This window comes from Cynocephalus volans, chromosome 13, assembly GCF_027409185.1.
Source record: "Cynocephalus volans isolate mCynVol1 chromosome 13, mCynVol1.pri, whole genome shotgun sequence".
Taxonomy (NCBI): Eukaryota; Metazoa; Chordata; class Mammalia; order Dermoptera; family Cynocephalidae; genus Cynocephalus; species Cynocephalus volans.
The window spans coordinates 55,205,089-55,230,020 of NC_084472.1; the positions used below are offsets into that span (position 1 = coordinate 55,205,089).

The 24,932-nt window shown below is 33.2% G+C and overlaps 1 pseudogene; it reads left to right on the top strand.

Moving 5' to 3' along the window:
• Positions 1-20,984, top strand: part of LOC134361682 (glutamate decarboxylase 1-like) — a 31,953-nt pseudogene extending 10,969 nt beyond the window's left edge.
• Positions 20,985-24,932: the final 3,948 nt, after the last annotated feature.

Genomic DNA, 24,932 nt, shown 5'->3' on the forward strand with positions numbered 1-24,932 from the left:
GTGTATTTATTGAAATGGAAATACAGTTAGGGTTTTAAATTTATTTATTTTTTTATCTCATATATTGGGTTTTTCCTGACCACTAAAATTAACCCGGCCAAGTTTATCTTTTGAGCTACAGTCTCCTCTATCTTACTGGTGTTATTTATATAAGGCAGAATGACGTGCATGAAAAATAGTTAACTACAAGGCAAGATATCAATTGGTGTGAAAGAACTAAGAATTAAGGCACTGAAAGAATCAATGTATTTCTTCCTGCCTCACTCCTAAAAAAACAAACAAACAAAAAACAATTCTGAATGATGAGTTAGAGCTGTCCATACTTATCTGGAAGATATCACTAAATTTATAAATGACATGACTTCATGTGTATACAGATAATCTTAGAATATTCAAGCCCCCACCCACTGCATGTAAAGAAGTGTATGTGACAGTGCCTTCTAGAAAAAGGAGTTACAACCTTCTTTATCTCAACAACTGTCATAATGAGGGGCTGAAAATATGTCTTGAGACCTGTACTGTATATACACGTACAAATCCATTCAAAGCTATGCATATATGCCCCAAATACATTAATGTGTAAATGATGATTTAATGCAAGGAAATGAATGCCTTTTCTATTTTCAATTTTGCCCAAGGGTCATTATTCAGTAAAAAATGCTGCAGCAATCATTGGTATTGGAGTTGACAATGTAATTGAAGTAAAATGTGATGAAAGGTATGTTTTTAAATATATTTTCAATAATTTTATCACTATGCTTCATAGTTTAAAATTCCATTTCCTTATTATTACAATTTTTAGCAAGAATAGCCTCCCAGATTAATTTCATTTAAATTTTAACTAGAAGTAATTATGAAAGAAGCATCAAAGTTCTCTCCTATTGTTAAAATTTATTTACTAAATATAACCTTATGCAAATAGTATTGCCACATATCTGTTCCCTATTTTGTGTTTATTAAACATATTGAATTATCAAACTAATAATGTTTGGAAATAAAAAAATTCAACTGGGTTAGTAGGGTACAAAGTGAAAATACATTGCAATTTTCCTTGAATCCTATTCTTTAGAAATAGGCAATATTACACATTTTACATATATTCTTAAAGATCATTTTTATACATATCAAACCTATTCATACATCAATTCTGTGTTGTATTATGTAATTTACTTTCTTCTTCCTTTTTTTTTTTTTTTTTTGGCTTTATAGTATATCTTAGAAATCTTGTCCCATGAATTCATACAGGGTTTCCTTATTCTTTTTTAGTTACTTCTTTTCTTTTTATAAATGGATCATAATTTCACAAGTCATTAAAAAAGACATTTATGGATTTTTCTCTTGATTTTATTATTTAAGAATAATGCTTAAATGAAGATAATTATATAAATATATTTGATTGTCTTTGTATGAATATCTCTCACATGAATTTCTAAAAGTGAATTACTAGTTTAAAGAATGTTTGCATTTACAATTCAATGAAAATTTTTCATTTCCCCTTCAAACATTTCTTAGTTAACTGATATTCTTACCTGCAATGTAAAACCTGAATATTACCAATATTTTTACCTTGGAAAATCTGATAGACAAAAATGATGTTTTATTGTTGTTCAAAACAATGAAAATCTTGAATATACAGACCTGCCAATTGTAGGTTACTATGAATTGCCTGTTCATGTCCTTTGCCCAATCTTTTATTGATAATTTATAACTTCTTATTGGCCTGTAAGAAATATTTATATATTTTAGAAATTCTGAAATATAAAATATATGAATATAAAATATATTGCTTATATTTTTATAAGTTTATAATTCAATAATTTATATAAAGTTGTTTGATTTTCTTCATATAGTCCCTGCACATTTCCTGAAAATCATTCCCCCAAATATTTTACATCATATCTACTATATAAACAGGATTTTTCTATTATTTGTTTACAATAATTAGTGTTAATTAATAGGAACATAATTTACTTTGTAACTGCCCAACTTGCTCAGCATTCTTATTATTTCCAATATCAACTTTAGGTATTCCAGGTATAGGAATGTATGTCCTCTAATTAGGTTGTTTTTTCCCCCCTATTTTGTTATCTATTTATTTATCCATTGATGAGATTTTTTTTTCAGGATAAAAAAGTACAGTGTTGAAGTTACCGAGCGTCCTTATCTCAGCCTTGACTTTCATAGAGATGCTTCTAGTGAATAATCCCTAGGCATGCTGGCTTTTAGCCTTGTAGCTTGATGGAGTAGGAAAATACTGGCTTTTATTTTTCTTTTGGAAATTTTTTGTGAAGAAATGTGAGGCCACCTTAATTCATGCCAACCTCATCACCCCCAAATTTGCATACCTGATTTTTCTATCTTTAAGTGAAGAGGTCTTTACTTTAGAATTAACATTCAATAACTGTAAATAAAGAAAAAAAGAAAAAGGAAGGAAAGAAGGAATGAGAGAGCGAGAGAGAGAGAGAGAAATGAAAGAGACAAAGAAAGTTTATCATACTGTATCTTGTTTAGAAAGATCAGAATCTTCTGACTAGTAAGTAGTATAGATCTTAAGGTGACTGAGTAGTAAACTAACCATTCTGTAATTCAGACAATATGGTTTAAAGAAACTGAATATTTACTTAATATCTTTTTGCACACGTATAAAATATCTTTAGATCTAATTTTTTAAAAATGCTTGCTTGTCATTTATTATTCTAATTGGTAGAATTGGTATGTTTATTCACTTATAATAAATCAATGTGTATTTGCATTTTGAAGGAGAAAGATGATTCCAGCTGAGTTAGAGAAAAATATATTACAAGGTAAAAGAAAGGTATGTTCTACAGTTCCATATTTAACATGCAAATGTATCTTTATTTTCTCCCCTACTTTCATTAGTGGAAAAAAATTGTTAAGATAATTTCTGAGAAAGATAAAATAACCCCTAAATTGGGAAATTCTTTATAAAACTGAAGTGGAATAGTTCATAAATATTGCAGTATTTCTCTAATAGTATTGTTTCTGTTAAATATGAAAGGAAAAGTTATCAGGGTATGTCCTATAAAGAAGTTTGGCCATCGTTATGTTTATGGTTTTATTTTATTAAATTCAGAGAGAAATAATAATAAATAAAACTCAGAGGGAGGTATATTAATTCATTTTATGTTTGCACTACTTTCTCCAGTGCTTTAAGTACCTCAGAATGTCTGAAATTATTAGGCATTTGATATCCTTAATCAAACTTATCCAGTTTTCTGATGTGCAGAAATGTAATCATTAAGTATCAATATTATAATTCTTGTAGACTTCACTAGATCGTAAAATTGACTCAGCTTTTGTCATCATCAGGGTCAAACTCCATTCTGTGTCAGTGCCACAGCTGGAAGCACAGTGTACGGAGCTTTTGACCCTCTCCACGACATCGCTAATATTTGTGAGAAGCACCAACTCTGGATGCATGTGGATGTAAGTCGCCACCTTTAGTCTGGCTCATAATTTTCCTTTAAAAAAAATAAACCCTACAAACAATTCTCAAATATTCTTAATAGGCATTGCAGGCAAGTCAAACATTTCTCTGTAGCCTAGTTTTTATAATGAATGAATATGATGAAAGAATAATCTTATTTGCTTAAATTATTTTTAAATGGACTTAATACATCAGGGAAAGGGCTAAAAATATATCAAATGATTTTTAAAAGTTTAAATCTCTAACAATATTCAACCTAAAATTAAGAAAATCACCTTGAAGAAACAGTCAAACTTGCTTTGAAATTGAAGGAAAATTTAGCCCACTACTCTAATATACATTTCTTAATTAATACCTATTAAGAAAATTGAAACTTTTGATGCTATTAGTTTAGTACAGTGACTTTTGGCAAAAGTTTCTCTGGCTTTTATCAGAGTTGGATAAATTTAAAGTTATATAAAATAAGAGAGATTGAAATCTTTCTGTAGCATTGCCAAATCTGATGCCAACTTTTAAAATCTGTCCTTGAAAATTATATGGAAGGTGTCTTCTTGAATTACATAGAAGCTAAAATTTTATTGTGTCATGAATAGAAAATGAGAATTTATAAGAGGAAATTTCAAAATTTATTGTTCTTTTAGGTCAGATAATTATCCTAACTTTGTAATTATCTAGCACAACAATTAAGTATTCATCAACTTTTGAAGTAAATTTAACCTAGAAAAAGTAATTGCTGTTATTTAAAAATAAGTAATTTATATAAGCATACATGTCCTTTATATTTGTCGTAGGCAGCTTGGGGAGGTGGATTGTTACTATCTAGAAAATATTCCTATAAACTCAGTGGCATTGAAAGGTAAGACCTGGGATATTGCTTGTGAAAGCAAAATAACCTGTTTGGCTTCTGTTCTCTTCCATTAGACTGTGGGAGTTAACTGGAGCTGTTTTATCACCTAGGGCCAACTGTGTGACCTGGAATCCACACAAATTAATGGGCATCCCTCTTCAATGCTCTGCTATCCTCATCCAGGAAAAAGTAAATAATTTCTATTTTTAGGTAGTGACATAATGGACATATTAGTAATGACTAGTTTCATTCTGAATATTTAAAATCAAAATAATTGTGGCCTCACTGAATTAAAAATAGTGCAGCATTCTTTTCCCTACTGAGCAAAACCAATCCTCCTCTTCTGATATTTAAGTAGCAGTCACTGTGTAATTCAGGTGCCACAAAATCCAGTGAGTACAATGGACAGGTAGTAACCCAATGATGTGTTGATAAGATCTATTGTGAGATAATAGATAGTGACAGAGTCTATAGAAAATCTTATTATTCATGCACCATGTATTAAAAATACCATGGCCACAGATGTATGAAAAAATGCTCAACATCAATCATAATTATCAGGAATGTGCAGGTTAAAACTACAATAAGATATCATCTCACAATTGTTAGAATGGCTATTATCATAAAGAAAATATAACAAGCATTGGCGGGGATGTGGAGAAAAAAAGGACTCTTGTATGTGGTTGGTGTGAATAAAAATTAGTACAGCCCATACGGAAAACAGTATGAAGTTCCCTCAAAAAATTAAAAAAATAGAACTACCTATGGTCCAGCCATCTAGCTACTAGTTATATGGCCAAAGAAAATGAAATCGGTATGTCGAAGAGATATTTGTACTCCTATGTTTATTACAGCATTATTCACAATAGCCAAGCTAGAGAATCAACCAGTGTTCATCAGTGAATGAATGGATAAGAAAATGAGGATAAATACACACGTAATACTATTCAGCCATAAAAAGAAAATTGCCATTTGCAACAACATGGATGAATCTGGAGGAAATAAAATAAGCCAGGCATAGAAGGACAAATACCATATGATCTCACTCACATGTAGAATCTAATATGTCTAAAATTTTTATTGAAACATATTGCTTGTACATATTTATGGGGAACAGAGTTATATCTCAATACACGTATACAATGTGTGATGATCCATTCAGGGCAATCAGCATATTCATTTCTTCTTTCTTTATTTTTATTTTTATTTTTTGAATTGCGATTATGATCTTTTTTATTCACCAGAAAAAAAAAAAACCAAAAAAACTTCTTTCTGTCTAATGTAGGGCCTCTTAAAAAATTAGTTGGGGCTCAACTTTTATTTAATTTATTTATTTACTTAAAAGATGATCAGTAAGCAGATCTTAACACTTGACTTGGTGTTGTCAGCACCACGCTCTCCCAAGTGAGCTAACCAGCCATCCCTATATAGAGATCCGAACCCTTGGCCTTGGTGTTATCAGCACCACACTCTACCAAGTGAGCCACGGGCTGGCCCTGGGGTTCCACTTTTAGAAATTAGTTCTGGTTTGTCTCTCTTTCTTTTTTAAAATTTATTTTATTTATTGAATCAAAATTGATTATACATATTTTGGGGGTTCAACATTGAGATATGTTTGTTTTTTTTAAATAATATTTTAAGTTCGCATTTTTGGAAGAAATTGCAACTGTCTTGACCTGCTGCATGAGTATTTGTTTCTAATAAATATGTGCATACAGTTTTTTTTAATGGTTTATAATCTTTATTTTTATTTCATTTTATTTTTTATTATTATTATTTTTTAACTTTTATTTTGTCAATATACATTGTGGTTGATTATTGTTGCCCCTTATCAAAACCTCCTTCCCTCTTCCATTTCCTCCCTCCCCCCCCAACAATGTCCTTTCTGTTTCCCTGTCATATCAACATATATATTGTTACAAATCATAATTATTCTTTATGCCCCTTGTCCCATCTCTCCCCATCCCCCTCTCCCTACCCCCTCCTGCCTCTATTTACCCTAGATTTCTTCTCTCCTTCTGAAAGAATAATGGTTACTCTGTTAATTTTTTGCCTAGATGGTCTGTCCAAGGGTGAGAGATGTGATCAGGAATCAACCAGTGTTCATCACTGAATGAATGGATATTTTCATAGAGCAGATGCTTCTTCTGTCACTCTGAAATGGGCTTTGTGGAGAGAGACATCCTCTTCTTTATCTCTGCTGGTGACTCTCCTTGTGTCAATGCACTTGAGTGGTTGGCGGACCATCTGCATGGTGGTTGTGGCATCTTGCCGCTTTCATGGCAGCAATGTTTAGTGTGGTGGCTGTGGAGGGCCTCCCACATGGAGGTGATGTTTTTGGCATGCTCCTTGGTGCTGGTGGTATGCCTAGTTGTGGGGTGTGTCTGGTCCTCTTCTCCATACCTCGGGTCCCTGGGCTGGCCCTGAAGTGCTGGCACAGTGTGCCTGGTTGTGGGAAGGGAGTCCAGTCCCCTTCTCCATACCCCAGGTCCCCAGGCAGGCCCTGAGGCTCTGGCACAGTGTGCCTGGTTGTGGAAGTGGGGTCCAGTCTTCTTATCCATGCCTTGAATCACCGGCTGGTATTATATTTTATACTTGTAAATTGGTTGATCTGTGGGAGAGAGTGACACTGGAAACTGTCTATTCCACTATCTTGACCGGAACTCTCAAAACCCAATCATTTCTTCATGATGTGTACATTTGATCTCCTCTCTTCTAGTCATTTGGTAACATGCAGTAAAGCATTGTTAATTACAAATTTTTAGGTTGAAGGTAAATAAATAGGACTCATTTTTCCTATCTAGCTGTACTTAGGAATCTAAAAAAGTTGATCTCATGGAACTACACAGTGGGGTTGGGACACTTGGGGGAGGGTTTGGAGAAATGTTGGTCAAAGAATACAAAATTTCAGTTAGGAGGAATAAGTTTAAGAAATCATTTTCGCAACATGGTGACTATTGTTAAACAATATTTTGTATTCTTGAAAAATGCTGAGTCAATAAGTGTTCTCACTACAAAAATGATAGCTATGGGAGGTAATGCATATGTTAATTAGCTAGATTTAGTCATTTCACAATGTATATATAATTCAAAACATTATATTGTACATGATAAATACATTCAATTCTATCTGTCAATTTAAAAATGAAATAATTTAAAAAACACTATGGCCAAACAAATATCTCCTAGGGGTCAGCTTTGGCCCACTGGCCAATTTGTAATCTCAGAGTGTAGGGCCAAAAATAGGCTCATTTTAAATGTGATTAACAATGAATAACTACATATATTTTTGGCATAAAAGGCACAAATTTATGGGTTATAGGCAATTATTTTCTCCTTGTATGTATGTGTATTTTGTCTCCCTGAATAGTAAATATGATGGTATACAAGGAGTTAAACTCATAATCTCCTCCAAGGAGTAATATTCATACAATTATGAAATTCAACTTGAATATTCTTATATTTATTTAATTGTCAAAAATGTGAACATATTTTACCTTGCTATCATTTATACCTTTGGGAACAGTGTTTTCTTTCTCTCTTATCGGCAAGCAATCCAAAGTGAATAGATATAAAATTAAAGTGTCTGTCTTCCTTTTCTAAACTGCCTTTACTAGCACTCCCTACTTACTCTTTGAGTACTTCATGCCCACTTCACTTCTAATTCTGAGAGAATCTTTATTCTCTCTGAGCCTATGACTTTCTCTGCTCCTCTGGCTGGAAATATTAGCTGTGCTCTAGCTTCTGCTCAGTTGGCGACCTGGCAGCAATATCCATTCCATAAAATGGTGGCTGCCTCATGCTCCAGCCTGCAGGTTAACAGGTGAATCCTTCCTCTCCACTGTTGCGTCCAGTACCGAGAAATTATAGCTTAGCCTTATTTTTCTTTGAGAAACTTTTGCATTTGCCTGTTTCCCCTCTTCCCCCTCCAAATGCTAACAGGTCTGTATTCAACTTTCAGATTTCAGATACATTTCTATTTATGGCTCAAATACAAATTTTCATCAGTCTTTCCTGATTTCTTAGACCATGATGAGTATGTTGAAGTAGTATGTTTTAATCTACATAAATAACTTATCATGAGTTTCTCAAAGAAGTTAAGTGTTGCTTTTTTGTTTTGTACGTGTGTGCGTGTGTGTGTGTGTGTGTGTGTGCGTGCGTTTGTGTGTCTTTTTCTAAACATAGATGGTCAATGAAGGGAGAGTAAAATCCCCAAACTACTAGGCTTTTATTGTTTTTAAGGTCATCTCTCAAAACAAGCCTATTTTGATGGACCCACTTCCCCAGCATCTTTCTTGTTCAACTCCTACTGAACTCAAAAATGAATTCTATCCAGAAGCTTTTTTGACCTCCAAGCTAGATGAAATCCTTGACCCTTAGAACAGAATATTCTCTTACAGCACCATAAAAACTCATTTATAGTATTTATCATGGATATAATTTGACATTCACATCTTTAATATTTTGTTTAGTGTCCAGCTCTGCCCTTACCCATCCAGCCTCCTGCAACCCAGATTGTAAGTTCCATGAAGGCAGAACTTTCCCACTCTTTTCCTCACCACAAATCCATTGTCTCAGCACCATGTGTGACAGATTGTAGGTGCTATAAATATGTGTTATCTTAATGACTAACTGCAGTTTAATCATCACATCAGAAGCAATAGATGAAATTCATATTGATATACTGTTTTAAAATGTTTTAAATAGACTCCAATTCTTCTCTACCAAAAGATTAAAAGGGGCGTTGGAGATAGACTACAGATAAAATATTTATATGTGTAACTAGGACACCTAACTTATCCATGCATACAATACTTTCCATTCTATAGTATCATTTTATACTGTTTCCCCTAAATACTTCAATGCTTACCACCACACTGTAAGCATTGACTTCTTACATTGAATCATTGTAAGCACTGTGATCCTCCCCACAGATTCATTAAGCCTATCCTAAAAAAGAGTATGAGTTTTCTTCCTTTGAATGTTGGACTTCGACAAACCTCAAGGAAAACTGCCCTTTTGTCAGTTCTCAAAATTATCACTGTATAGATACATGACCTTGAAAATTACTTAATAGGTTAAAGTTTTAATTTCTTTAATCTGTAAAAACAATATTAAAGGGCTTACTGGTTAACTCAGTTGGTTAGAGTGTGGTGCTGATAACACCTATGCCCAGGGTTCAGTCTCTGTACCAGCTAGCTGCCAACAAACAAATAAAAAAAAACCCAAAAGAAACTATAAATATGTACAAATAAGTGTTAAAATAATAAAATAAATAAATAAATAGAAATGAAAAACAAACAAATGAAAATAAAACAAAACAAAATAAAATTATAATAGTACCTATGCTACAGGTTTTCTATGAGGATCAAATGATATAACATTTGTGAAGTGGCAAGCAGACAACAAACACATAATAAATATTGTTATTTACTTGTACATGACATTTACTTGATATATTTTTAAATTATACCCTGTCAGTGCACAAAATTTTAGCCATTCTTATGCTAAAGCAACCTATACACTTTGAAAAAAGCTGATGATGGGAAACATGTCTTTCCTCTAGAAATTATTTCTTAACTCTCTGGAGCAGAGTTTCCTCAGTTCCTGAACAATGAGGAGGAAGTTTTTCAACATTTTTTATATGAGAGGAAATGGCTAAGAAAATACAAAATTAAACCAATGGATTAAATGAATGGATCATTTTATTCTTTAATTATTATGGCCATCAAAGTAGTTTATTTGACTGATACTGTGTGGATTCATAGCATAGCTTAGTTAAAGCAGACTAGGTACTCACTTCTCATTAACTTCATTACATGATAGTCACAGAATTTTAAAAGAGCAGCAAAAGAGCAGAAAGGGTTTTAAGAAAAGTTAAAGAAAAATAGACAAGTATTAGTTCAATTATATCAGCTGCTGTTCTAGATAAATCCATCCAAAGAACTGAATATGGTAAAATATTTTCAGAAAGATAACATATTTTATATAAAATATATAAAATTCTATTTAAAATTTTCTTGTAAAGTAGAAATGATAAATTGAAATGAATAATTGTGGTTTCTTATTGAAATGTTAGATATGTTATTCCTTTTTGGGGGTCTTCTAGAAGCATGCAACCAGATGCAAGCTGGATATCTTTTCCAGCCAGGTAAACTCTACAATGTTGATTTTGACATGGGGGATAAAACTATTCAGTATGGCCGACATGTTGATATTTTTAAGCTATGGTTAATGTGGAAAGCAAATGTAGGGATTTCCATCTTTTACTTGTTCTACTTTTTTTGGAATAGAAAAAAAAGGTGAAGTTTATATTAGTTTACATATTTGAAAAGAAGCAAGACAATGTTAAAGTTTTAGGGGTATAATGAGCTGATTTGAAAAAGAACAAATTTAACTAATAAATTACAAACTTTCATTATTTATTTGAGATTTTGACATTTTAGATTTAGGGATGGCAGAGAAAATATGAACTTTACAGATGTTCCTAAGATGAGCACCTCTAAAAGTTGTCAGGAGCCAGACAGATGCACAAGTTTATGAAATGGGCAGGTTGTGAGGAGTGAAGGGAAATTGGAGGTTTGATGAGTTGGATGAAAGTATGAAAATTTATCTAGAGAATGGGAAGATTGATCAGGGAACTCTAGTTGGATCATGGGGAGGCCCAGTTGAGATTTGTGGTCAGAAATTTATAGTGGCAGGAATTCTCATAATTTCTTTTCCCCAATTGCATTCACCTGCCCAATATAAAAACATAATAGGCACAGTGTTGATTTACTAAGGCTGCAGGTCAGTCAATTAGTGACCCTTTCCTTAATCCTTAAAGCAATTCACACATCTCTTCCTTTTTCTATTAACATTTTCAACATATGTAACATTGCTTGCGTTTCTACAAATGAATATATCACATATTAAAATTTAATACTTGTTAGTTCTAATGAATATAGAAGTATGATGTTATCTTTAAAGTTAGTATAGCTTGGGCATCTTTGCCCCTTCATACAACTCTAATATTAGGTAAAATTTGAGAAATGTCACAAGAAAATTATACTATCTGAGCAAATCATTTAAATTCTCTCAGCTTCAGGCTCCTCATTTATAGAATTATGTTGCACCTGCCTTTTCATACATGTTGTTGGCTTTAAATTAAATATGCACATGAACTTGAAAACTATAATGCTATACTTTACCATTTAAAGGGAATTATCATTGTCACCTATAAGTTAATTTTAATCAAGATGAAATGCAATTATGGTTTTTTATATTACTGAGCGTAGGTCATCTTGTTACCTCTTTTATGCACATAATTAAAATTTCAGCTTTAGATGCCAAAAAGAAACAAATCAACATGATGAAAGCATTGGTGGTTTTCATTCATACACACTGTCTAAGAGAAAACTGAGAGCTTAAACAGAAAATCATTTCAGGAACACTACAAAATCTTCCAGAGACTTAGGAGGTGACAGTAAATACCAATGGTCAAAATTACTAAAAAGTTGTTTTGCTGGTTTGAGTTGATTAGGTAATGCTGATGTTAAAGGACAATAAAGAAAATGGCATAAAGGGAGACATTTATAGAAATCATCAGGATGTAGGAAAATGTTCAGAATAATTAATAATTGTTTTGGAATTATGGGTCAATATTAAGATAGTCATTGCATATTTCTGTCCCATGCCCATAATTAGAAAGCTAATGATGGAGTTAGGAATTCAATCATAATTAGTTATTACTATGGTCATAGTCATATGATATAAATCATATGAAAATGGTCAAAGTCACAGACTTCTTAACTCATTTTACATTGCATTCTTTTGGTCACCATTGAAATAGTGTGACTAAATAAATTTGAATTCTATGGAAGATTTGCTGGCCCTTGAAATTTTAAAAACTGCCTCAAATATATGCTACTTTTATTGGCAGTGTGTTTACCTTTATCCAATCTGTCATTATTTAGGTCCTATTTATTTGTATCCAAAGTATAGACTATTCCATTTTTTCCAAGTCTATTAACCTCCAATTATAGTCACATTATTTTCCTAAACATCTCTCAAAGTAACTGCTGTATTTCTAATTGCAAATTGCAAACCTGATTTCTTAAGTCAAAATTCTAGTTGAGTTAAAAAAAACTAGTCAAATTTCATGTAGATATACCATGTACTCTACCAAATTTCAGGAGTAAAAATATGTTTCGAACATAAAAACTTGTTTGCACCTTTTTAAGTTTCCTTTTTTCTCCTTTACTAATAGGAATCAGTAATGGGTCAAGCTACTTAAAGTCAATATAGTTTCTCAGATGTGGACACTTATTTATTGCCTGAATGCACAATCTAACTTAGACTCAAGGTCAGTAGATAAAGTTTCTCCAAAGATTATATGACAACAGCGGGACATGTTCTGTTCCCTCCTTTTGTCCCTTATTTATAATGTTTAACTTAAATGGTTGACATGCTTTTATAAAGCTATTTCTATCACCCCCTTTCCAGTCCTCTGTAGAATAATGGACATTATATCTCATGCAGTTTAAAGTTTTGACTTGAACTAACAGTGTCTTTAGTATATTATTATCCCTGTTATTTAATCTGAAGTCATTCCTCTGTCAGAAATCTACTACTCCAAAATCAGAAGCAAAAATTTTCATAGAAACGACCCGTAAATAAGCTAGTATGTAGCCAATGTTCTGATATAGAAATCTATATAGTCAGTTACCCAGAATTACATTTGGCAATTATATCATCTTGAAGTTTTCACTGATAATTTTCATTATTCAAAGATATATGTACAGTTTATTTGTTTGCCAATTATACTTTAATAAAGATTTTTTGAATAAAAACAAACAAACAAACAAAAGATATGCATTCTGTAAGTTCTTTTCTTGAAGATTTTTAAATAGCAAATTTGGAAACTTGGATAAGGTTACTTTAAATGTCTTTCAAGCTCAAATTTTTGCAGCCATGCCACCTTGTGTAGACTTTTCAGATGCTGATAATTCCAAAGTCCCTCAATCTCCTTCTGTCCAGATTTTATTTAAGTTAATATCTTTATGAACCTCTTCAGCTTTTGTAAGAGGTTGCCAGTTTTCACACAGCTTTGCTGCCAGTCAAAGCATATAGTTTCCCTTAGCTCAAATAAAGGTATATACACCTGGATACTTGTAATGAGAGTCAACCTTGAACTCACAAATGCTCAACAGTTACAAAAAATATTTTTTAAAGTATATATATGATTATCTGAAAGATCATATAGTCTGTGTGGAGAGGCATTTAAACTTTTTAACACAACCCACAGTTAGAAATATACTTTATGTTGACCCAATAACACATGTGTGGGTGTGTGCATGCGTGTGCATATGCATACACACACACAATGTAATAAAACATGTTTCAGAAAAAACCTATATAATATATGAAACTCTCTGATGTTTTCTTTTTTTTTTTATTGGCAGATAGTATAATTTTTTTTTAAATTTTATTTTGTCGATAAACATTGTGGCTGATTATTGCTCCCCAACACCAAAACCTCCCTCCCTTCTCCCTCCCCCCCTCCCCCCCAACAATGTCCTTTCTGTTTGCTTGTCGTATCAACTTCAAGTAGTTTGGTTGTTATATCTGACGTTTTCTATTATACTCTATCTTATTGAAATAAAAGCTGGTTGTGTCCCACTTAATTGGTTCTATTATCCACTAGTGAACTATGACCTGCTCTTCAAAAGATACATAGATGCAGGTTTGGCTTAAATTAAGCCAGACTTTCAGAGCTGTTACCTGAACCACCTTTCAACCTTTTATAAAATTGACTTGACTGATGCATTTTTAATATCCATATTTATTTATTTCACCCTTACAGTATACATGAGGTTTCTGGATCAGAGGAAAATTAATTATTTACTTACAAGATATTTTAGCACCAATTTTACACACCCCATCTCCTCCTTGGGGCATGTCACTGTACATGTACAAAGGGGGCTTCTACTATACTGCAGGAGAGGAACCTCAACTTTATAAAACTGACGTCTTATATAGGACCTGGGGAAGAAGAGTGGATAATCTTCTGACTGGAATGCACAAAAATGTTTTGGTGGAAGAGGGAAAGATCTCTATCCCACTCTACCCCATTATTCCCCTCTCCTGGGGAGATAAGATTTTGTTATCCTTTCAGTGGGAGTAGATAGCAGATGGCTGCACCACAAAGGAGGCCAGCAGCAACAGGTCTAATAACCTTAGAATGTGAAAAACAAGTGGGTACTTCCACCAGTGCAATTCTTGCATTTACAGGTAATTCCACTAATAACCTTTGGTATTATTAATCCCATCTCGGTGTTGGCTTTTTGAAGGACCTGAGCTAACAGAATTCCATAAAGTTTAGATTACAAGTGCCATTGTCTTTGGCATTCAGGCTTTGTAGGTATTTTTCAATAAAATTAAAAATGCATTCACAATATGAACACATGATTTGATATTTCTATTGCCAATTCAACATGCTCCAATGCCACCAAAATGTTCTATGTGAAAAATTCCTGGAGAGTGATAAGCTCTATGGCAACTGCTTCAAGGATCCTTAGCCCCATTTCTTTGGAATCAAAAGTAAGAAACTTTTATTCAATAATTTCTATCATCTTTTCTACAAGCTTTTCTTCTACTTCCTTTTTAAATGTTTTTTTTAAATTTATTGAAACACAATTGATTGTACATATCTGTAGAGTAGAGCTTTGAATATCAATACCTGTGTACAATATGTGATACCCAAATCAGCATAATTAGTAAATTTAACATTACACAATTTAAGCAGTTTTTGTGACCCTTTACCAATTTCTCATTAACCCCTCCACCCCTTCCCCTTCCCAACCTCTGGTGGCCTCAGTTCTGTTCTCTCCTTTTGAAATTTCAGCAAATTATTGTGATTGCTGTATCTTGCTTTCTTTATTTTTTAAATTTATTTGTTTATTTTATTTTTTTTTAGCTTTTAACTAATTATAGCTTCTCCCTGAACAAGTTTGCCCTCAAAGACAAATATCTGGCATAATATCAAATAAAAAGGTGGTTATCTCAAGAAATTATTCCATTTATATTTCATCATTCCTATTAAGCATTTTAAAGACTAACAATGCTTTTTCCAAGTCAATATTTGTTTGAGTTTGTGACAGCTAACAGTTCTGATCATAAGTTTATGTAATCAAAACTTTTTACGTATTTTGATTCATATGTATTATAAATGCCCCTATCTCTCCTTACACTTTTTCAATGCCTAATTTTTTTCCCTAGAATATAGGGATATATATGAATTTATATATATCCCTATATATAAATAATAGTAAATGGTCATTGTTAATAAGATGACAGACATTTGAGCAGAAATCTGAAGAAAGTTAAGAGGAGGTATTCCTGAAAAGTGCAGCTAGAGAGAAGCTCAATTAAAAGCCTTGACACAGAAGCATGCTTGCTGTGCCTAATGCACAATAGGGAGGTCAATAGGGTCAGAGTGGAGTAAGCATGGTTAACATAGGGAAGAAACACAAGTAAAAAGGGGTATGAGAAGGTTCCTTGATTATTAATGTTTCTTAGACTGTCATTGCCTTGTCCCTGTCATTGACTATCAATGACTGTCATTGTCACTGTCCGTGTTGCAAGCAAGTTCTAGTTTAAACAGAAAATGTAATCTCTTTGGGCTCTCTGTATCCCTGCTTTCTCTATTGTGTATGCAACACACTTACCTTGTACTCATTGAGTGTCACTGAGTTCCTATGTATTAAGATTCCACTGGAATTCTATGCTCGTGGTATGTTGCAAATGTCTATGTGTGAATGCGGTGGCAAGAAATGGCAGATATGCATATTGCATGTACTTCCTTAGCTCACACGGGTATTCATAGTCCCATTTGACTTCACAACACAAGCCCAAGATAAAATTTTAAAGAATTTCAGGTTAGCAACAGAAGAGCATTAAATTACTATGAAATCCTTCTGAGTATGGGGGCCCTCTGTGACTGCCCAGGTTTTAGTCCTGTGAAGCCAACCCTTAGCACAAAGGCTTAACCTCACAGGATTGGAAAGACTGCATTGCACAAGCCTAGAATAAATGTGAATGGCATTTTTCTCAAATATAAAACTAGCGTCATATAAAACTAGCCCGTAGAGAAGGGAAGTGATCAGTTAAGAAGCCGTTTTAATAATTCAGGAGAGCGTGATTGGGCTGGCATAGTGGCCGTGAACATTAGAAATGACAGATTCTAATTGCATTTTGATGGTAAGCCCAATAAAATTTGCCAATGTATCAGGTGTGGAGCGTGAGAAAAAGAAAAGGGTAGGTCAAGGATGAGGACAACCTCAACGTTCCGGGCCTTAGCAACTTAAGGAGAGAATTGACATATGTTGGGACTGGGAAGACCATGGCAGGACGCGTTGTACACAGAAACATCAGGAGTTCAGTTTTGGACGTGTCATTTTGAGACGTTTATTCGTCATCGAAGTCGAGATTTGAACAGGTGGTTGAATATATGAGTCTGAGGTTCATTGATGAGGTCTCAGATGAAAATACCAGTGAGAGGATCATCAGCCCATACGTAGAACTTAGAGCCATGGGGCAGGCTGAAATGTCGAAAGGAAAGAAGATGAATGGAGGCAGAGACTGGTCAATTTTTCTGTACCTTGGTTTATCCACCCTATCGGGTTCGTATAGAAGTAAATGAAATCAAGTGTGTAAAGTATTAAAGTACATGCTTGAAATATAGCAGAGGCTGAAAAATTGTTAACTTTTTTTTTGTCTTTTTCGTGACCGGCACTCAGCCAGTGAGCGCACTGGCCAATCCTACATAGGATCCGAACCCGCGGCGGGAGCGTTGCCACGCTCCCAGCGCCGCACGCTACAGAGTGCACCACTGGGCTCGGCCCAAAATTGTTAACTTTTAAATATACTATACCGGCAAGTATGCCAAGGGCTCTATTCATACTATTTCTCCTACCTCTCACACCATCATACGTAATTTCTAGAAATTTCCCCACATACAAGACAGATCAAGAACTCATGCAAAAATATTTAGCAAATATTTGTAGGTTTAGGAAAATGAAGGTTAAAAAAGCTAAGAAACTTGCCTCGGGTTCCACAGACAGTAGGAAGTAAAAGCAGGTTGAAATTTGTGATAATAGATAAGACCTACCATTAGTAAGATAATAATTAATCACATATCATTTGTTTAAATAAGTACGTTAAAACAAATTTAATAAATTTCAGGAACTTTTTAAATGTAATTTAATGTCACTAAATTGAATAAAGCTTTTGATCTTTTTTTTTTTTTTTAATTACAGGGAACCTGTGGCTTTGAGGCGCAGATCAACAGACATATGGAACTTGCAAAATACTTCTATAAGGTTTTAAAGAAAAAAGATAACTTTAAGCTTGTGTTTGATGCAGAAGTAAGGACTCTTAGCTTTTTTGTATTTGAGTTACTTTAATGGATCTATAATTTTCTTTTTTTCTTTTTTGCTGAATGTTTTTATATGAATCTATTACTTATCTGATACTTTAAGAGAACTTTATAGGTATACTTAAAAATTATTATAAGTATTTCATTTTACATATGTTCGAATCAGTTAGGCTTTAAAAAGTGTTTCATTTAAGTTTTATGTCTTATAAGCCAAGGGCCTAAAAGACTTAAGCTTGTAAATATTTTCAATTTTTAAATTTTAGGACAATTAAAACTTTCATTTTAACTGCTTTTCTGATTTCTCCAGCACTGAATAAGAGCAATGTAACTGTTCTTAGCTTTCTTACTATATGTTAGAGTATGCAATAGTGTTTCTGGAGAGTAGAGGATATAAGAGAAGCTAGGCTTTAAATTATATGACAATCTTTGGTAAATTGTTATTAAGGCAGTAAATTGATATTAATGAAAAATTTGAGATTTTTGCTAGTATTATATCCATCTTCCTCTTCAAGGCCCAATCAACCTTCTACTGGCATGCATTAAGTCATACTAATAAGGGTTATATTAGGAAACAAAGATTTTTATTTGTCTTCTAAATTGTCTCCCTCTGACTACATTGTTATCCTACATCTTTGCTTTTCCCTCAGTTTTAAGTGAAAACTAGAAGTAAAAGGGTTTGTCTTTGTTTTTGATACTATAACTGATCTGATAGTCTAATTTTTTCTCAGAAATGAGCTTTGATCATTGATTTAAGTAAAATTCTCTTCTATCCTTCACTTATGTGAAAGACATTCAGTCACCCAAGCCAGAAACCTTGAATTCATCTTGAATTCGCATTGGCCATCATGCTGATCAATTCCATCTCTTGAAGATTTTGAAAATTCCAACACTCTATCTATACCCACTGCTATTAGCATAGTGAAGTCCTCTTCACCTTCCTGAATTACTGTAACATTCTGTTTCCTAGGACTCTCATTGCTTCAATACTACTCACTTCTCATCAGTTGTCCATACTTCAACTCAAGTGATTTTTCTCAAGTATAAAACTGGCGTAATTGTTATTTGTTTAAAATTCTTGAAGTAATGGTTATGGGATGGATGAATAAAGATAGTTGAAGAAATCTATAGACCACAGTATGGGGAAGATGATCTACACAGATATGAAAATCATCAAGAACCATAACAGGACGGGTTATTAGAAAAACAAGAGCCCGTGCCAGACTGAGCACTCTCTGAAGACAGCGGCTATTTCTTTTATCTCTGTGTCTAGTGCCTGGCATGTATTAGGCCCTCAAAAACTATCTTTAAATATATCAAAAGTTAAATTAAATAATTTTGAAATAATTAAGTCCCTCAAGAATTGAGTAGAGATTTCAGGATACTTGTAACATTTTTATCTTTGATTTAGCCTGAGTTCACCAATGTCTGCTTCTGGTATTTCCCACCAAAACTTAAACATATCCCCAAAGGTTTTGAAAGAGATCAAGAACTCCAAAAGGTAAGTGTGTTTTATTTTGTGTATGTAGTGATTTAATTTGAATTTTAGTATTGCTTTTTAAATAATGTGTCTGTTTAATTTGGTTGATTAATGAATGGTAGTCATGTGGTCCCAAGCCACTGCTTTGATAATTGTATGGGGCTGACTGAAATCTCAACCCATCAGTCATTTTACAAATCGATTCAGTCGTCATTTATATATTTAAAACATGTTTGAGTGCTAAATATTCAATCAGCTGTTTCCTACACTTCGGTTAATTCATTCATTAGTTAATATTTGCTGTGCGTTCCAATAGGATTTAGTGATATAAAATGAATAAGACAAAAACCCTGCCCCAAGTTGGCTAGAAGATTTAGTGAGAGAGAAGACAAGAAGATAAATAGCTACAATTCCAAAGAGCAGTAGAAGGGGTACTTAGAGAGTGTTATCAAATTTGAAAAATTTACCATAAGGTCATCTGAGCAAGAGCCTGACAGATATTTTATTATAGATCCACTAACATCACTGAAAAAATTTAAATAAATGTCATAACAACAGAAATATTTCATCTTGACCTTAATAATTAAAGTAAAAAGAACATCACCACCATTACATGTTATTTATCCATGTATTAATTATAGGTTTTTGTCTATCTTAAGGATGTGTCCTAATTACATTACCACCACTTTTTGAATTATACTAACATTATAACGACTTATCTTAGGTAATTTGAGGTGCCCTCAGATAAGTTTGACACAAATTATCTGACGTTAGTGTTTAAGGGCATCAACTTTTTAATATCATCAGTAAATTTTACTAGGCCTGTAAGTCGTAAGAGAAAATGGAGCCTTTTGTTTTGGTTTGTTCTGCTTCTCGATTTTCACAGTACACTCTATGTAAATATTTTATGGTTTGAGGCAAGTATTAAGTGAATTTTTTTATAAACGTATAAGTGTAATCTTCCACTAGGGTAAGTGCCACCAGCTGAGAGTGATAGGCACATTTATACTGACTGAGCAAGCCGGCTCTTAGAAGTACACAGAACTCACTCAGCCAGAGAGGAGCTATCCCTCTGAGCGTCCTGCACATGTTCCTGAAGGGAGGGCAAGGGGAAACTGTGAACCAATTCTTAAAAATATTACAGACAATAACTATCAGCTGGTATAGTAGGGTCATGTTAATAAATATATATATATATATATAAACTGTGACCTTGTAGAACAACTCAAGATATATAATAATTCATATCATGCAAGTCATAGTACTGAAACATACTACCGTCTTTCTATTCCTATTTCATTTGAATTCTTTCCCAGCTACTTCTGTTTGAATTGTCATGTAAATATAACAAAATGTCACATGCCTTTATTTAATGACTTCTAGCACACTTGTATCATTTTACGAGTTTGATAATTGTGAGTCATGGAGTAACAAGAGCTGCAGTATGGATATAGATCATACTGCTTTTTTCTGTACTAAGCTGCTTCTTGGAAATTCTCCTTGACAGTTTTAAATTGCCTAGAGTTTACTTGAAGTTAACAACAGTTATGTATCAATCTGGAATGTGGAAGAGTATTTACTTGTAAAATTTCTTTTTAACAATATTTGGATTTACACACAGATTGCTCTAAAGATTAAAGCACAGATGATAGAAGAAGGCACAGCCGTGATAAACTACCAGCCATGTGGAGATAAAGTAAATTTTTTTTGAATGGTCTTTTCTAATCCTGCCACAAGACAAACAGATGTTGACAATCTTATTGATGAAATTGAAAGGCTTGGGAAGGATTTATGATACTTCAATGTGAACTTGAATATTACATATAAACACCAACTCAAGTCTATTGCTAAAGATGACAAGAAAACAGTACTAAAAACGATATCCTGTCTTTTAGAACTTTTAATCCCCTTTTATTCTATGCTATGTAACATGATAAAAAGGGTTCCAGTTCATTAAAAAAATTATATATATATAAGTATATAATATATAAATTTGCTCATGTAGTTATTTTTCTTAGTTCAATAAAAATCATTGAGCACCTATTAAATGTCAGTTACTTTGGTATGCTTAGGATACATCTGTAGATAAGAAAGACAAAATCCCTCCTCTTGTAAAGATAGGAGAAGTTCCATTGTGGACATTCGGTTCTTTAACATATATTTTTGTGCTTGAAATAACTGAATAAATACTTCCTGGATTGAAATCATTTTCAGTACCACATAGTAGTATTTTGTCTCTGACAAAAAGTAATACATAAGATGTTTATTTTTCAAACAATTAGGATGTATAAAATGTTCTATATTTTGGATCAAAGAGGGAGAAAAAGGAATGACAGAGGCTGATATGTTTGCAATTTGATCCTTACATTTTAATTTAGAAGTGGCTATAGTTTATACTAAGCTTCTGATTTAACTCATTTTTTTCACAACACCATTTTAATGTCCTTAAAGATAAACAGCAGTGACATCCTTTTATAATTCTCCAAAAATACATTAGCTATATTTCACAAAAAATCATGTAGTTCCATATTGATTTTATAGTTACATTTTTTACTTTCATCTTTTGAGATAATAACTCATATTAATTGAGCACTTACTGTGTATCAGATGGTACACTAAGCATCTTAACTTGTATGGTCTTATTTAATTCTCTATTAATATTATGTAAATAATTAATTATCTTCCTTTCATGAATGAGAGTACTAAAGCTAAAAATTCAGTACCAAAATCTGAAGCTAGCCAGTTTTCTTAAGTGTGCATGGCAAAGAATCTGTGAAATGCTTTTCTGCAATTCATTTACCAGTTAAGCCATTTGCCAAACCATTTAACTTAAACAGGTCTCTTTTCTTGGCTCTTGAAGTAGGAATCATAATGGTGCCTATCTCATACAGTTGTTGTAAGGAGAAAATAAAAATAATTGTATTAAATACTTTGTAAATTTGAATTACTTTGCATGTGTTAGTTTTTCATGTTTAAATTTTTAGCACATTTAAATAAGCCAGAGATTTAAAAAATATATATGTCAAGTTAAAATAAAGTTCCGTACTCTTGGTTTCCTGTTCATTAATCATTCAGACACAACCAAATATTGCCACAGTTCCTCATTACAAAGGACATTGTGCCTTTTCGTTTTACAAGCTATGTTGCATTCATTCAAGTCAAATGTATGACAACTTCTACATTGTAGAAATAAAAACATGTATTGGAATATACATCCTTTTCAAGTATTCTCCTACCAAATAAATAAAGCATTTCATGTCCAAAGTTTTCTCAAAGGAAATATAAAATAGATTATGCTACAGACTTTGATAGCCCGTGTCTCTGTGATATACAGGATATAGCAATACAGCTATCTAAGTGCCATGTATCCTGGATAAAAATTTCTGCTCTAGACAGGGAGGATGTTCCAAACGTGATCTGATTTGTCAGACTTAGAAACATAAATCAGTTTCTTCCCTAGACATTTTGCATGATTGTGTATCATTACATAAAGGTTAACAAACACAGATTCAACATTTTCTTATCAAAAAGTGCATCTCAAGTTTCTTTGTCCCTTTACTCACAATTTTAGATATTGATTTTATTCCTTAATAAACACTTTCAAATAAGAACATACTAAATCATAACACTTTAATGTAATGTCCATATTATGCTCATATAAAAACTAGTTAAAACAGTTCTTTCTTCCAATACAAATACTATAAATTAAGCAAGTATATTTTATGGAGTTTCTAAAAATTTACAATCTGATTTATTCAATAGTGTGCTGTTAACAATAAGGAATATAGTAAGAATTGTTCTTTATATTATTTTGACGTATGCAGCATTTTCAATTATTTGGATAGCTATTTCAAACGTGGATGAAAATTTGTGACATTTAAGTTAAAGGAAAGATAATATCCATTAACAGATGTCATCCCCTCCCCTCTTAATCTTGGATAATTTTTTAAAAATTTCATGGTCAGTCAAAATAATATTAGTCATGGAACATTTATCTATTGTTCCCATGGCTACCTTCTCTCAAATGAGGACCTGACACTAGCCTCATATTACATGAAATAATGTTGTTTTCATTCTACAACTTTTAGGAATTCTATATATTTTTTTAAGGGTGCTTTCTTGATGCTTAGTTTAACATAAAATTCTCAAAGGGATATTACTAAGTTCATTTTTTTCTTTGGAGCTTTTCCCAAACACATTGCACATATTTTTTGGTTTTTTTGGTTTTGGCAGCTGGCCAGCATAGGGATCCCAACTTCAATATATTTGTAACACCATGAATAACATTCATTTAACCAACAGAGATGACTGCCAGAGAGACTATGTCTCTAAAACTCAGAGTAGGATGGAGTAGACCAAAAAAGAAAGTAATGTATTTATTTTTTTTTAAATTTTCAATCAATTAGTGCTACTATAGAATCATGCAAACCATGTAGCAACCAACATCCAAATGGGGTTCTTCATTCTGAAAGATTTGTATTCCTACCAGGCAGATAATGTAGGGGAATAATAATCAAACTTATGTGGAAACTCAGAAATGCTTTAAGTAGCTGTTTGACATTGCCAAAGCAGAGTGCAAGATGCTGAGTTCTGCTACAAGTGTCTAGAGAATTATAGGGCCTTAAATTTAGAATTTTGACAGTGTGAAACCATTAAAGTGAATTAAGTAGGGGTTTATAAAATGGGACATATTGTGGAGGGGGAGGAAAGATACTAGTTTTGACAGTAGTTTCAAGGATGCATTAGAGGGGGAGCAAGGTTTGAGCTCAGAAGACAAGTTTTAGAGGCTATCGCAACAGTCCGAGAAAGTATGGTTGATAGGGCCTGGCAGTGCCAGGAAATAGGGAGTGAAGAGCTATTTAGAAAGTAAAATTGCCCAAATAGTCTGGGAAAAAAAGAAAAGTTTGGAGTCTGAAGTTTTTACCTTGAGAGACTGCATAGATCTTAATATCATTGAAATGCAAAAGGGAGAGCCATATGAATGCACTGCAACTGCTCTATGTCACTTCCATAAAGGAAACAAACTAATCTATGGATTTACAGGGCATGACTCTCTGCAAAATATCGTACAAACTATATAACACACTGAGTTTAAAGTAGCCAGTTTCCTGACTGAAGAAGCTCCCTTTTGTGTAATTAATGTCGCATAGTACACTACTTAGAAACTCCATATGTTAATTGAGGTCAGGGCGCATCCTGAACCAGCAGGAAGGACTGGGGGAACTGTCTGATGCCCCACACCTCGCCATGCCTTGTTCATGCTTCACAATGGCTTGCATCCTTGACATTCTTAGTAAAGTTTGGTAAAGTTCTCGTGAGTCTGATTTGACAGCGGTATCTTTTGTGTTATCTCAATGATTATCTGACAAAGGAGACTGAGAAGGAAGATTGACAGCTCTGGTTTAAGTTGACTCCTTGACTATTTCCATGCAGATGTGGGGCTGGATTGGAAAAAAGCCACCAAGACACTGGATTGACTCTAAACAGTCTCTCGTTTGTTGAATCATATTGCTCTACATTCTTGTATTCTTCAGTTTTGTTTGGCTTTTATTTCAGCTCAGTTGGTCTCTTAATTCCCTTTGACTGAAGAGCCAGTATTTTTTTTTTCTTTCTTCCTGCTCAAATGTTTGGCTTTGACATCAGTTCTCCATCTAGGGGGGCACAACTTTTAATGTTCATTCCACCTGACCAGCCAGAGTCGCTTTTCCTTGTGGGTTGTGTGTCAGGCCCTCAACCCTGAGCC